This window comes from Neofelis nebulosa, chromosome 6 (genome assembly GCF_028018385.1).
Source record: "Neofelis nebulosa isolate mNeoNeb1 chromosome 6, mNeoNeb1.pri, whole genome shotgun sequence".
NCBI classification, from domain to species: domain Eukaryota; kingdom Metazoa; phylum Chordata; class Mammalia; order Carnivora; family Felidae; genus Neofelis; species Neofelis nebulosa.
The window spans coordinates 85,721,886-85,733,478 of record NC_080787.1 but is presented as its reverse complement, the minus strand read 5'-3'; positions in this window follow the sequence as shown (position 1 = coordinate 85,733,478).

The window sequence follows — 11,593 nt, the reverse complement described above, 5'->3', positions numbered from 1 at the left end:
GGGGCTCCAGGTTGACAGCTCTGGAGCCTGCTTGGGATTCTCTCTCTCCCTCTGTCTCTGCCCCTCGCCTGCTCAAGCTCTCTCTTTCAAAATGAAAAAATATACTTGCAAAATAATGAAAATAAACCACCTAGAAATGTAGAGGAAAAAAAGTCAAATATTCTTTGGATATTTACCCAAGCTTAAGCAATTTGAAAGAAATCCCTAGATCCAAAGTTAAGTAAAGAGATGAAAACCAGAACAGTAAGACTCTGTTGATGCTTAGGGTTGATAAAGCTATGAAGGCCAGGAAAAAAGTTGGGAGTTGGAATTGTCACATGCTGCACATGAAACCAGGATTCTTAAAATACTGCACAATGTTGTAAAAGGGTGAACATTGAAACATAGTCCAATCACAAAAGCAGGGAGCTAAAACTGACCTGTACCCTGAGGGAGTTAGGGTGGGCTGGGAAAGAGGGACCGCCTCATAATCCATAATTACTAATTCAGGGTTTCAGGTTTAAATATATAATACATGGAAGATCAGGGAAGCTCTAACCCAAGAAATTGTCTTAAAGTTGACTTCGACTGTTAGCACCTTCGGGCATGAAGCAAAAGCAAATACACATTCTCTCTGCATAAACCTTCAACCCAAGGTCTGCAGTATTGCTATAAATAGTACCCACTGAAATTGCAAAATGCACAATAAAACACATCGATATAGATGAGTCAAAAGAAACAACAAATATCAAAAAGAGACCTCTCCCAAATAAGAGGTTGTATACAGAATATAAAATATTTGTTTATATGCAAAATATAATATACAAATATGTTCTCTGTTTAAAATATTCAAGGAGGAGAGCCTGGATGGCTCAGTTAGTTAAGCACCTGACTCATGTTTTTGGTTCAGGTCATGATCTCATGGGTTTCATGGGTTCTTGCCCTGCATCAGGCTCAGCACTGGTAGAGCAAAGCTTGTTTAGGATCCTCTCTCTCTTTCTCTCTCTCTCTGCCTGTCCCCCACTTGCACTGTCTCTCTCTCTCAAAAATAAATAAATAAATAAATAAACTTAAAAAAATAAAATAACAAAATAATAATATATTCAAAGAAATAAAAGACAGTTTAGAAAATAAAAAATAAAGTACTACCAAAATAAGAGATGGAGCCAAATATAATATCTAACAATAAACTAAAATGAAAGAAATTATAAACTCAATGGACAAATTAAGTAGCAAATTACATATACAGTTGAAGATACAAATTTTAAATATATCACCCAGATAATAAGGGGTTTCAAAATATAAAAAAAAATATTGAATATAAAATGAGAGTGTATAACATATTAGAGTCCCAGCAAAAAGACTAGACAGGATGAATAGAAATATTCAAAGAGATAATGTCTGATGTAATAAACTTTTCAAACATGGTGACAGACATAACTTGTCTAATTCAAGACAGATGGCCAAAAGCCACATGAAAAGATGCTGAACATCACTGATCATCAGGAAAATACAAATCAAAACTACAGGGAGATATTGCCTCACACCTGTCAGAATGGCTAAAATCACCAATACAAGAAAAAACAAGTTCTGGAGAGGATGTGAGAAAGGGGAACCCTCTTGTACTGTTGGTGGGAATGCAAACTGTTGCAACCACTCTGGAAAGCAGTATGGAGATTCCTCAAAAAGCTAAAAATAGAACTACCCCTATGATCCAGCAATTGCACTACTAGGTATTTACCCAAAGAATACAAAAATACTAATTCAAAGGGATACATGTACCCCTATGTTTACAATGGTAGAATCTGCAATAAGCCTAATTATGGGGGCAGCCCAAGTGTCCATTGACTGAATGGATAAAGAAGAGGTGGTGTACACACACACACACACACACACACACACAGGAATATTACTTGGCCATAAAAAAGAATGAAATCTTTCTATTTGCAACAACATAGACACAGCTAGAGAGTATTATGCTAAGGGAAATAAGTCATTCAGAGAAAGACAAATGCCATATGATTTCACTCATATATGGAATTTAGGAAATCTAGTTTACAAACTAGTAAAAGGAAAAGAAAAAGAGAGGGAGGCAAACCAAGAACAGACTCTTAACTATAGGAACAAACTGATGGGTGGAGGGATGAGTTAAATAGATGATGGGGATTAAGGGACACTTGTGATGAGCACTGGGTATAGTATGTAAGTGTTGAATCGCTACATTGTACCCTTGAAACTAATACTACCCTGTATGTTAAGTAACTAGAATTTAAATAAAAACTTTAAAAAAGAAGAAGAAATCTCAAGATGAATAAACTGTGTATCCATACCAGGTATAGAGAGACTGTAAATTTCAAAGATAAAGGCAGACATTAAAATCAGTTGGAGATGAAAAAAAACAAAAAACAAAACAAAACAAAAAAACCTAAACTGACAGGCTACAAAGAAATGATTAGACCAACAGCAAAAGCATTAGTGGAAATAAGAAAATATATAATGGTGGGGCTCTTGGATAACTCAGTCAGTTAAGCATCTGACTCTTGATTTCAGCTCAGATCAGATTCTCACAGTTCATGAGATCTAGCCCCATACTGGGCTCTGCACTGGCAGCATAGAGCCTGCTTGGGATTCTTTCACTCCCTCTCTGCTCCTCCCCTGCTCACTCTCTCTCTCTCAAAATAAATAAATTTTAAAAATTTAAAAGAAAAAAGAAAAAGAGAGAAAACAAAAAAAGAAAAAAAAAGGAAAGATAATGTACAACGGTATCTGGTCTCTTCAATGAGCTGAGAGAATATAACTTCAGCATAGGATTGTGTAGTCAGATAAACATATCCAATAGTAAGGCAAAAATTACATGAAATCCAATAAAACCTGAGAGAGTTTATCTTTAATGCTTACTAGAAACCTAAAATGTATTTTAGACAAAAACAAACAAAAACCAAAACAGCGTGAAAGAGTTGAGATGCAATTTTTTTTGGAACAGAGAAATTGGCAAATATGTGGGTAAGTCTGAGAATATAATTATGTTAGAACAACTAATTTCAGTATTTAAAGAAATAAAATGTTACTAAAACACTGGAGAAACAACTACAGTAGGAGGTGATACTGTTAAACCATTCTAATATCCTTGGGTTTTTCAGGAAAATGATAAAGACACTGACTTTATGCCTTGTTAAAAGTATGCATACTAAATTTTAAAGAAGTTCACTAGAAGATGGAAAAGCAAACGTCTAACTTTCAGGTCAATTGAAGGAATATAATGGAGTAAGAATAATAAATACCAATCCAAAGAGGAACCAAAAAACTAAACATAAAACAAATCAAGACAAATAGAAACTACATAGTAGTATGGTTGAAAAAAATACAAATGTACCAGTAATACATGAAATATAAATGAACTACACTTGTCAGTTAAAGATTAGAATACTCCTATACAAACAACCAAATTTTAAAAAAGTGAGCAAAAGACTTGAATAGACATTTTTTTTCCAAAAGACATACAGATGGCCAGTAGGCACATGAAAAGATACTCAACATCACTAATCATCAGGGAAATGGAAATCAAAACCACAATGAGATTTCACCTGACACTGATCAGACTGGCTATTTTAAAATGACAAAATAAATGGCGAAGATGTGAGAAAAAAGGGGACTCTCATACACTTTTGGTGGAATGTAAATTGGTGCAGCCATTATAGAAAACAGCATGGAGATTCCTCAAAAAACAAAATAAAAAGAAAACAAAAACAAAAACAAAAAACAAACAAACAAAAACTAGCCATAGAACTGCCATAGAATCCAGCAAGTCCACTTCTGGACATGTATCCAAAGAAAACAAAAACACCAACTGAAAGAGATATATGCACTCCCATGTTCATTGAAGCATTATTTATAACAGCCAAGATATGGAAATGTCTACTGATATTGATGAATGGATAAAGAAGATGTGTTATATACACAATGGAATATGCTCATTCATGAAAAAGAATGAAACCTCTCCAGTTGTGACATCAGGGATAGACCTAGAGGGTATTATGCTAAGTGAAATATGTCAGGCAGAGAAAGATAAATACCATAGATTCCATTTCTATGTGGAATCTAAAAAAAACAAAACAAATGAACAAAAACCCAAAACAGGGGCGCCTGGGTGGCTCAGTCGGTTAAGTGTCCGACTTCAGCTCAGGTCACGATCTCACAGTCCGTGAGTTCGAGCCCTGCGTCGGGCTCTGGGCCAATGGCTCAGAGCCTGGAGCCTGCTTCCGATTCTGTGTCTCCCCCTCTCTCTGCCCCTCCCCCGTTCATGCTCTGTCTCTCTCTGTCTCAAAAATAAATAAACGTTAAAAAAAAAAAAAAACCCCAAACAGAAATAGACTCACAGACACAGGAAACAAAGTGTTGATTACCAGGTAGGGAATGGTTGGGTGGCAGACAAAATGGTGAAGAGGAATTAAGATTTCCAAACTTCCAGTTATAAAATAAAACAAGGATGTAATGTGCAGCATAGGAAATATAGTCAATAATATTGTAATAATTTTGAATGGTATCAGATGACAACCATTGTAATAATGTATAAAAGTATTTCATAATGTATAAAATATTGAGTCACTATGATATACACCTGAAACTAATAGGATAGTATACATCATTATACTTTAATTAAAAAAAAAAAGATTGGAAAAATTAGAAAATCCTTGCTATGCACTGTTCATAAGAGGCATATAGGAAGTAAGAAATCTATAGTTTGAAGAAGAAATGAAACCTGATCACATTAGTACCAGTAAGAAAAATTACAGACTAGTATTTCATGACCAGAGATGCAAAATCAATTCTAAATGGATTACAGATCTAACTGTGACAGATAAAAATAACTTAAAAAATCTTAACATAGAAAAATGTACTCATGATCTTAGAGTAGAAAAACGTGTCATAAAGAAGACTTAAGAAAGCATTAACAATAAAAGAAATAATACATAAATTGGATTTTACTATAATTAAGAACCTCTGTTTATCAAGAGAAGTCATCAAAAGTGTGAAAAGGCAAGCCCAAATTAGAAGCTATTTGCAATTCCTATATCCAACAAAGACTTTCCTACAGATTGGAGCAAAAGATAATTTGATTAAAAATGGCAAAAGACTTGGAAAAGTGTGTTCCCAAAGAATGCCCGCACTTCAACAAACACAATTGCTCAATATAACCACTCATTTATAGAATGGCAGCTTTAATCACAAAACTATACCTCTTGACACCCACTAAAATGGCTTGAAAATTGTTTAATTGAAAAGTGTTATTATGGGGCCCCTGGGTGTCTCAGTCGGTTAAACATCTGATTTCAGCTCAGGTCATGATCTTGCAGTTCATGAGTTCAAGCCCTGTGTCCAGCTCTGTGCTGACAGCTCAGAGCCTGGAGACTGCTTTGGATCCTGTGTCTCTCTCCCCTGCTTGTGGTCTGTCTCTCTCTCTCTCTCAAAAACAAAATAAACATTAAAAAAATAAAAGAAAAATGTTATGACAACGTGTAGCAAAAGGAGCTATCATATACGTCTGTTGAGAGAATAAACTGGTATAACCATTTAAGAAAATCCTCAGTACCTACTGACCATTACACACACTCGATGATTACCCAGCAGTTTGACTCTTAGGTATAAATCTAAGAGCAAAGCATTCATATGTACACCAAAAGCATGTACTGTTAATGTTCACAGAAGCATTATTTTTAATAACATAAAACAAGGAACAACCTAAATTCCATCAACAGTAGAACTGACAAAATGTGTGGGTTCACACAGTGGAATACTATACAATACTGAAAAAGAATAGTTACTGCCACATACATCATGGATCAGTCACACAAATATTATACTGAGTTAAAGAAGCAAAATATTTAAAAATATACTATATTTTTCCAATTACATGTTAAAAACAACTAAAGCTCATTTGTAGTGACAAAGTAAAAATAGGGATTGCCTTTAGAGGGAGTTATGGCTAGGAAGGGATATGAAGCATCTGAGTGCTGATACTCTTCTGTACCTTGATCTGGATAGAGGTTATCAAAGTGTGTTCACTTTTCAAAGATCTATTAAAGATCTATTAAATTTATGATATGTGCATTTTAAAATATATTTAAAATATATTTTTTTAAAATTTTTTTAACGTTTATTTATTTTTGAGACAGAGAGAGACAGAGCATGAACGGGGGAGGGTCAGAGAGAGAGGGAGACACAGAATCTGAAACAGGCTCCAGGCTCTGAGTGGTCAGCACAGAGCCCGACATAGGGCTCGAACTCCCAGACCGGGAGATCGTGACCTGAGCCGAAGTCGGACACTTAACTGACTGAGCCACCCAGGTGCCCCAAAAATATAATTTTAAAAGTACTCAATTTACTTTCTCTTGCTTTCCACTACCCTTGATTTTCTATTCGCATCTCCCATTGGCTGAACCCATTGAAAAGCTAAAGAAAAAGGAATAAATTGATACAGTCAGTAGAGGTTCAGCCTGCCAGAGCGCTGAGTAAGGCCAGGAATATATCTGAAGTCACCAAAGAAGAATAACCAGTTCAGAGACGGTTCCAAAATGCAACCTGGAGCCTTGTTTATAACAATGAAAACCTTGAAGTAGAATTAATGTCCATGATCTAGTAAATGAATAAACTACATCTGAAGTAAGCATATAAAGATATATCATACATCATTGCAAATCAAAGCTATATGAATCAGAAATAATGCACAAAATATAAGCACAAGAGAGAATGGCAAAAAGAAAATACAGAATGGCATAGATTTTTACATGTTTAAAATGTGTAAGACTGCTGCTTACTGTTTGAGAGTACATGCATATAGTAGTGGAAATAAATACTTAGGAATAATAAATATCAGATTTAGGATAGCTATCTTTTTATGGGGAAGTTAAGTGTAGAATGTGGTCAGGGTGGGCCTTAAACTGTATTTAGAATATTTTATGTCTAAAGCTACATGAGAGGCACATAGGTGTGTATTCAATCACTTCTTGCACCTTCATGAATGTCTAAAATATTTCATAATAAAAAGCAACAAAAAATACACCATCACAAACAGCACCATCCTCATTATAATTACAGACTCATTGCATATACGCATTTTATATGGCGTTATTACAGTTGGGAATAAAAACAACTTAACCATTCACATATGGTTAACTTTGACCTGTCAGTCAAGGAACACTGAGGGGGTCCCATCAGTGGGGCACACGCTTGAGTTTTTTATTCCAGGTCTAGGGGCCAGTTTGGATCCCTTTTTGTGACCAACTGTGTGCAGCTGTGGAAGTTACTTGGGGATAATGGGCAGTATGTGACTTTAAAACACAGAAGAGTTGGGGCGCCTGGGTGGCGCAGTCGGTTAAGCGTCGGACTTCAGCCAGGTCACAATCTCGTGGTCCGTGAGTTCGAGCCCCGCGTCAGGCTCTGGGCTGATGGCTCGGAGCCTGGAGCCTGTTTCCGATTCTGTGTCTCCCTCTCTCTCTGCCCCTCCCCCGTTCATGCTCTGTCTCTCTCTCTGTCCCAAAAATAAATAAAAAACGTTGAAAAAAAAAAAAAACACAGAAGAGCTAAAACGTCAATACAGACATTAACCTTCAACTTTGACCTTATTAGCCTAATACTCTCAGAAACTGAACTCACTTTAATAAATATATATGGATATATTTAATAAATATATTCAATAAATACAAAAAGGGATATATATTTTTCTACTGTGTAACATTTATATCTATTTATATAGATGTGAAAGAAATATACCATCAAATGGCCACACTAATTTACATTCCTTTAAAGTTTTTTTAATGTATTTGCTTTCCTTGTGAGGGAGACTTTTAGGTCTTCTTGTTTTCTAATTATTTACGCTTTTAGAATTTACTTCCTTGGTTCATATCCTTATCCTTGAAGTAATACCTAATAGAGCTGCCCTTTATTTTGTAAGCATAACAAAGACTATATGTTGTATAATCCCGGAGGCTTTCTGATGAGTGCTGCATAAGTTGAGGTCCATTTAACAAATATGATCTCATGCACTGTCAGCATATGTGTACTCACTATAATTAAAATGCAATAACAAGAAATGCATGGCAAATGAGTTTTAAACCTCTACCGACATATGAAATAACTTCTCCCTTCCAGGGTCAATTGAACTACATTTCTCACTTATTTTGCCCTTTGTCTCCACATAGATCTATAATACTAAGGAGAAAAAAATGTCCTTTCTCATTACAGAGCAACACTATAATAATTTGATTGCTCAAGCTAAGTACTTTTAAATATTACTATTCCTTCCATTTATTATACTGGTGAGTATGTGCAGCCTTTTTATCCAAACTGCACCGTAATATTATCAAATGCAACCAAATGGTGGCTAAGCCAATCAGAGAATGGCAATTCTTGAGTTAATATTCTTATACAATAAGAATAATGTCAGAAATGCTACCACATTTTCTCTCAAAATAAAAGAATTCACTGTCTCATGATCATAAAACCTAAAAATAAAAAGTGGAAAAATTCAGGACCCAAATATTTGGCCTCAAAATTTAAAAGGCACAGCTAGAATTTAGATATTTTTCTTTAATGAATATCAAAGAGGTTGATATACTTTTTAAATAGTCAGGTTGTTTTTATTTATTTATTTACTTATTTACTTACTTACTTACTTATTTATTTATTTTATATTAGAGAGAGAGAGAGAGACAGAGAGAGACAGCATGCACAAGCAGGAGAAGGGGGTGGAGGGAGAGAAAAAGAATTCCAAGCAGGCTCCACGCTCAGCACACAGCCCAATGCTGGGCTCAATCCCATGAACGGGGGGGCATGACGTGAGCTGAAATCAAGAGTCGGAGATTTAACCAACTGAGTCAGCCAGGTGCCCCCCAAAGAGGTTGATTTTTTGAGGTTGGCATTTGTTCACCTAGAACACATGGATGGAAGCAGATTTTCATTCTTCCTATTGCTGTTTACATGGCATGTACAAAAAGTCCTTCCTCCATAAACACCTACTACAGCTAAAGCATTCCACTGTCTAGAATAACCTGAAGATTGAATTTATTTAGATAGAGAGCACTATTTTTTCAAATAATGAAAAGCATTTTCACTTACATAGAGCTTCCTATAAATTTTTCATTCAAATATTTGATATCATATAGACGCATCTTTGGTTTGGATGGCTAAAAGAAATCATTTCCCTTTTGTTTCTTTAAAATGATTTTTAACATTTTATTTATTTTTGAGAGAGAGAAAGAGAGTACGGGGAGGGGAGGGGCAGAGAGAGAGGGCAACAGAGAATCCGAAGCAGGCTGCAGGCTCTGAGCTGTCGGCACAGGACCTGACCAGGTGTTCAAACTTGTGATCCCTCCTGAGATCATGACCTGAGCCGAAGTCAGACGTTTAACTGACTGAGCTATCCAGGTGTCTCCCCTTCTGTTTCTTTACAGAAGTAACAGGAGAGCTTAAAATTTTTGGTGTTATTGAATGTTATGTTATTTACTTACACTAAAAAGAAACTTCTGACCTTTTAACATTCAGTTTTACAGTCTATTTCACACATTAAAAAAAAAGAATAAAAAAATTCAGTGAATGTATTCAATCTAATTGAGGTCAACAGATTAGGTAAATGTCACCAATAAATAGTTTTATAAGAATAGTTTCAAGTAAAAGGACAGAGAAAGACAATTATGTTTCTTTATTCTTTTCCCTTGTCAATTAGCTATTCTTCATAGCCTACTACTATATCATACATTAATAATTTTAAAGAGCCTGGTACATTTTCACACCTAGTAGGAATACAATAAGTGGTTGATGAATTAAATTAAAAGGTAATGAAGCTTCAAAATTTTCAATTTATTGTAGAAGAAATGATTAGTGACAAGGAAACAGCTTCATCTACTTGCTAAACTTTTTTCACATGTAATCATTTCTTTCTTTTGTCTTTGTACTTGAAATTTTTGGAAAGAAAACTTATGTTCTTTAATTTGAAAATTTAGAGCAAATAATTAACTCAATTGGCAATATTTAATATTTTCTATATTCTATCACATCCTATTCAGTTGTGTCTGGTTTGTCTTTTGTTACATCTTTTCTGACAAGATTCACTTAGGTAATTAGATTTTAAGGTCATAGAGTGCAGGTAAGGTGTCTTATTTATCTGTGTAAACACTATACCAGCCAGTATTGCATCCCATATAAACTAGTACCTTATTTAAAATGATTTACACAGCTGGGGGAGCCAAGATGGCAGAACAGCATGGAAGTTTTTTGTGTGTCTCCCATACATGAAATACAGCCAGACCAACACTAAACCATCCTGCACACCTAGAAAACTGACTGGAGGATTAACACAACAATCTGCACAACCTGAACCACAGAATTCAGCAGGCACGCAGCATGGACAAGTGAACTTGGGGAGCAAGAAGCCGCGGAGGGTAGGGAACTGCTTTTGTGGGCGTAGAGAGGACAGAGACTGGGGAGCAGGGGAGATACGGAAAAGCACTCCTTCCCAAAAGGAGCTGGAGAGAAAGTGGAAAATTGGAAACAGCTGCAGGGACTAAACTAAAAAGCGAGAAAGGAGAAAGGAGAGGGTTTAAATTCCATTAAGACTGTAAACAAGGGGAGCACAAAGTCTGCAACTCCGCAGCTCCATACCTGGTGGTGATATGGTGGAAAGGGCGAGTCCCCAGGAGCAGAGTGGGGTCTGGGAGGTTCTCGGGCCACATGGGGAAAAGCGGTTCCACTGCTAGAAGGACATTTGGTGGAGACTGTTGAAGCCACCAGGTGCCAGAGGACCCCAGAAAACGGCCACATTCACTGGTGCTGGAACAAGGTCCTTAAGGGTAAAGCCTGGTGCCAGATGTGTGTTGTGATTTTCCTTAATCCCTGAAACACTGCTGCTACACTATCTCACGAACTTTCTCTGGGGTGGGCTGGAACCTGGCCGCAGTCTCCAGGCACCTGCAGCAGCAGGGTCCAGCAAGCGTTCCTGGGTGCAGCCAACATTTGTCCATTGCTCATTTGGCCATTGCTTGGTGAGACCCTCCCACAGAGGGGCGGAACAGGTCAAAGCCACAGTCCTTCAGAAGTAAGGGGTCAGGGAAAACAGCTGCATCTGAGACAAAACTCAGGAGAGAGGTACTGCCTGGGGCTTGGTCACGGACAGTGAAGAAGCAGGGAGTGGACAAAAGCTAAAGACAGAGGACGGTTGCAGGATTGCTGATTGGGGAGAACACAGTTCTGATAGTAGAGACTGGGTAGCTGGGTGACGCCATTTTCACCGCTCCTGCGCATGTGCATATGCACCTACGAGCACCACAGCAAATCCACCCCAGTAGGCTAGCAGCGCCATCTAGTGGAGAATGGAGACTTTACTGAGACCCGCCCAACTGGGCCAACCTCACTCTTCAAGAACACAAGTCTCACCACCTGCTTGGTTTATGAACTATAAAGTCCTTCATAGTCTGACTTCTAGGGGAAAACAAATTAATTTCAGTCATATTTTAATCTGTTAGGTCCATCTATTCAATTTTCCTTATTTTTTTCCCTCTTTTTCACTTCTTTTTCTTGAATAAAGAAAGAGAAAAAATTCATTTTTATTTTTAATTTTTAT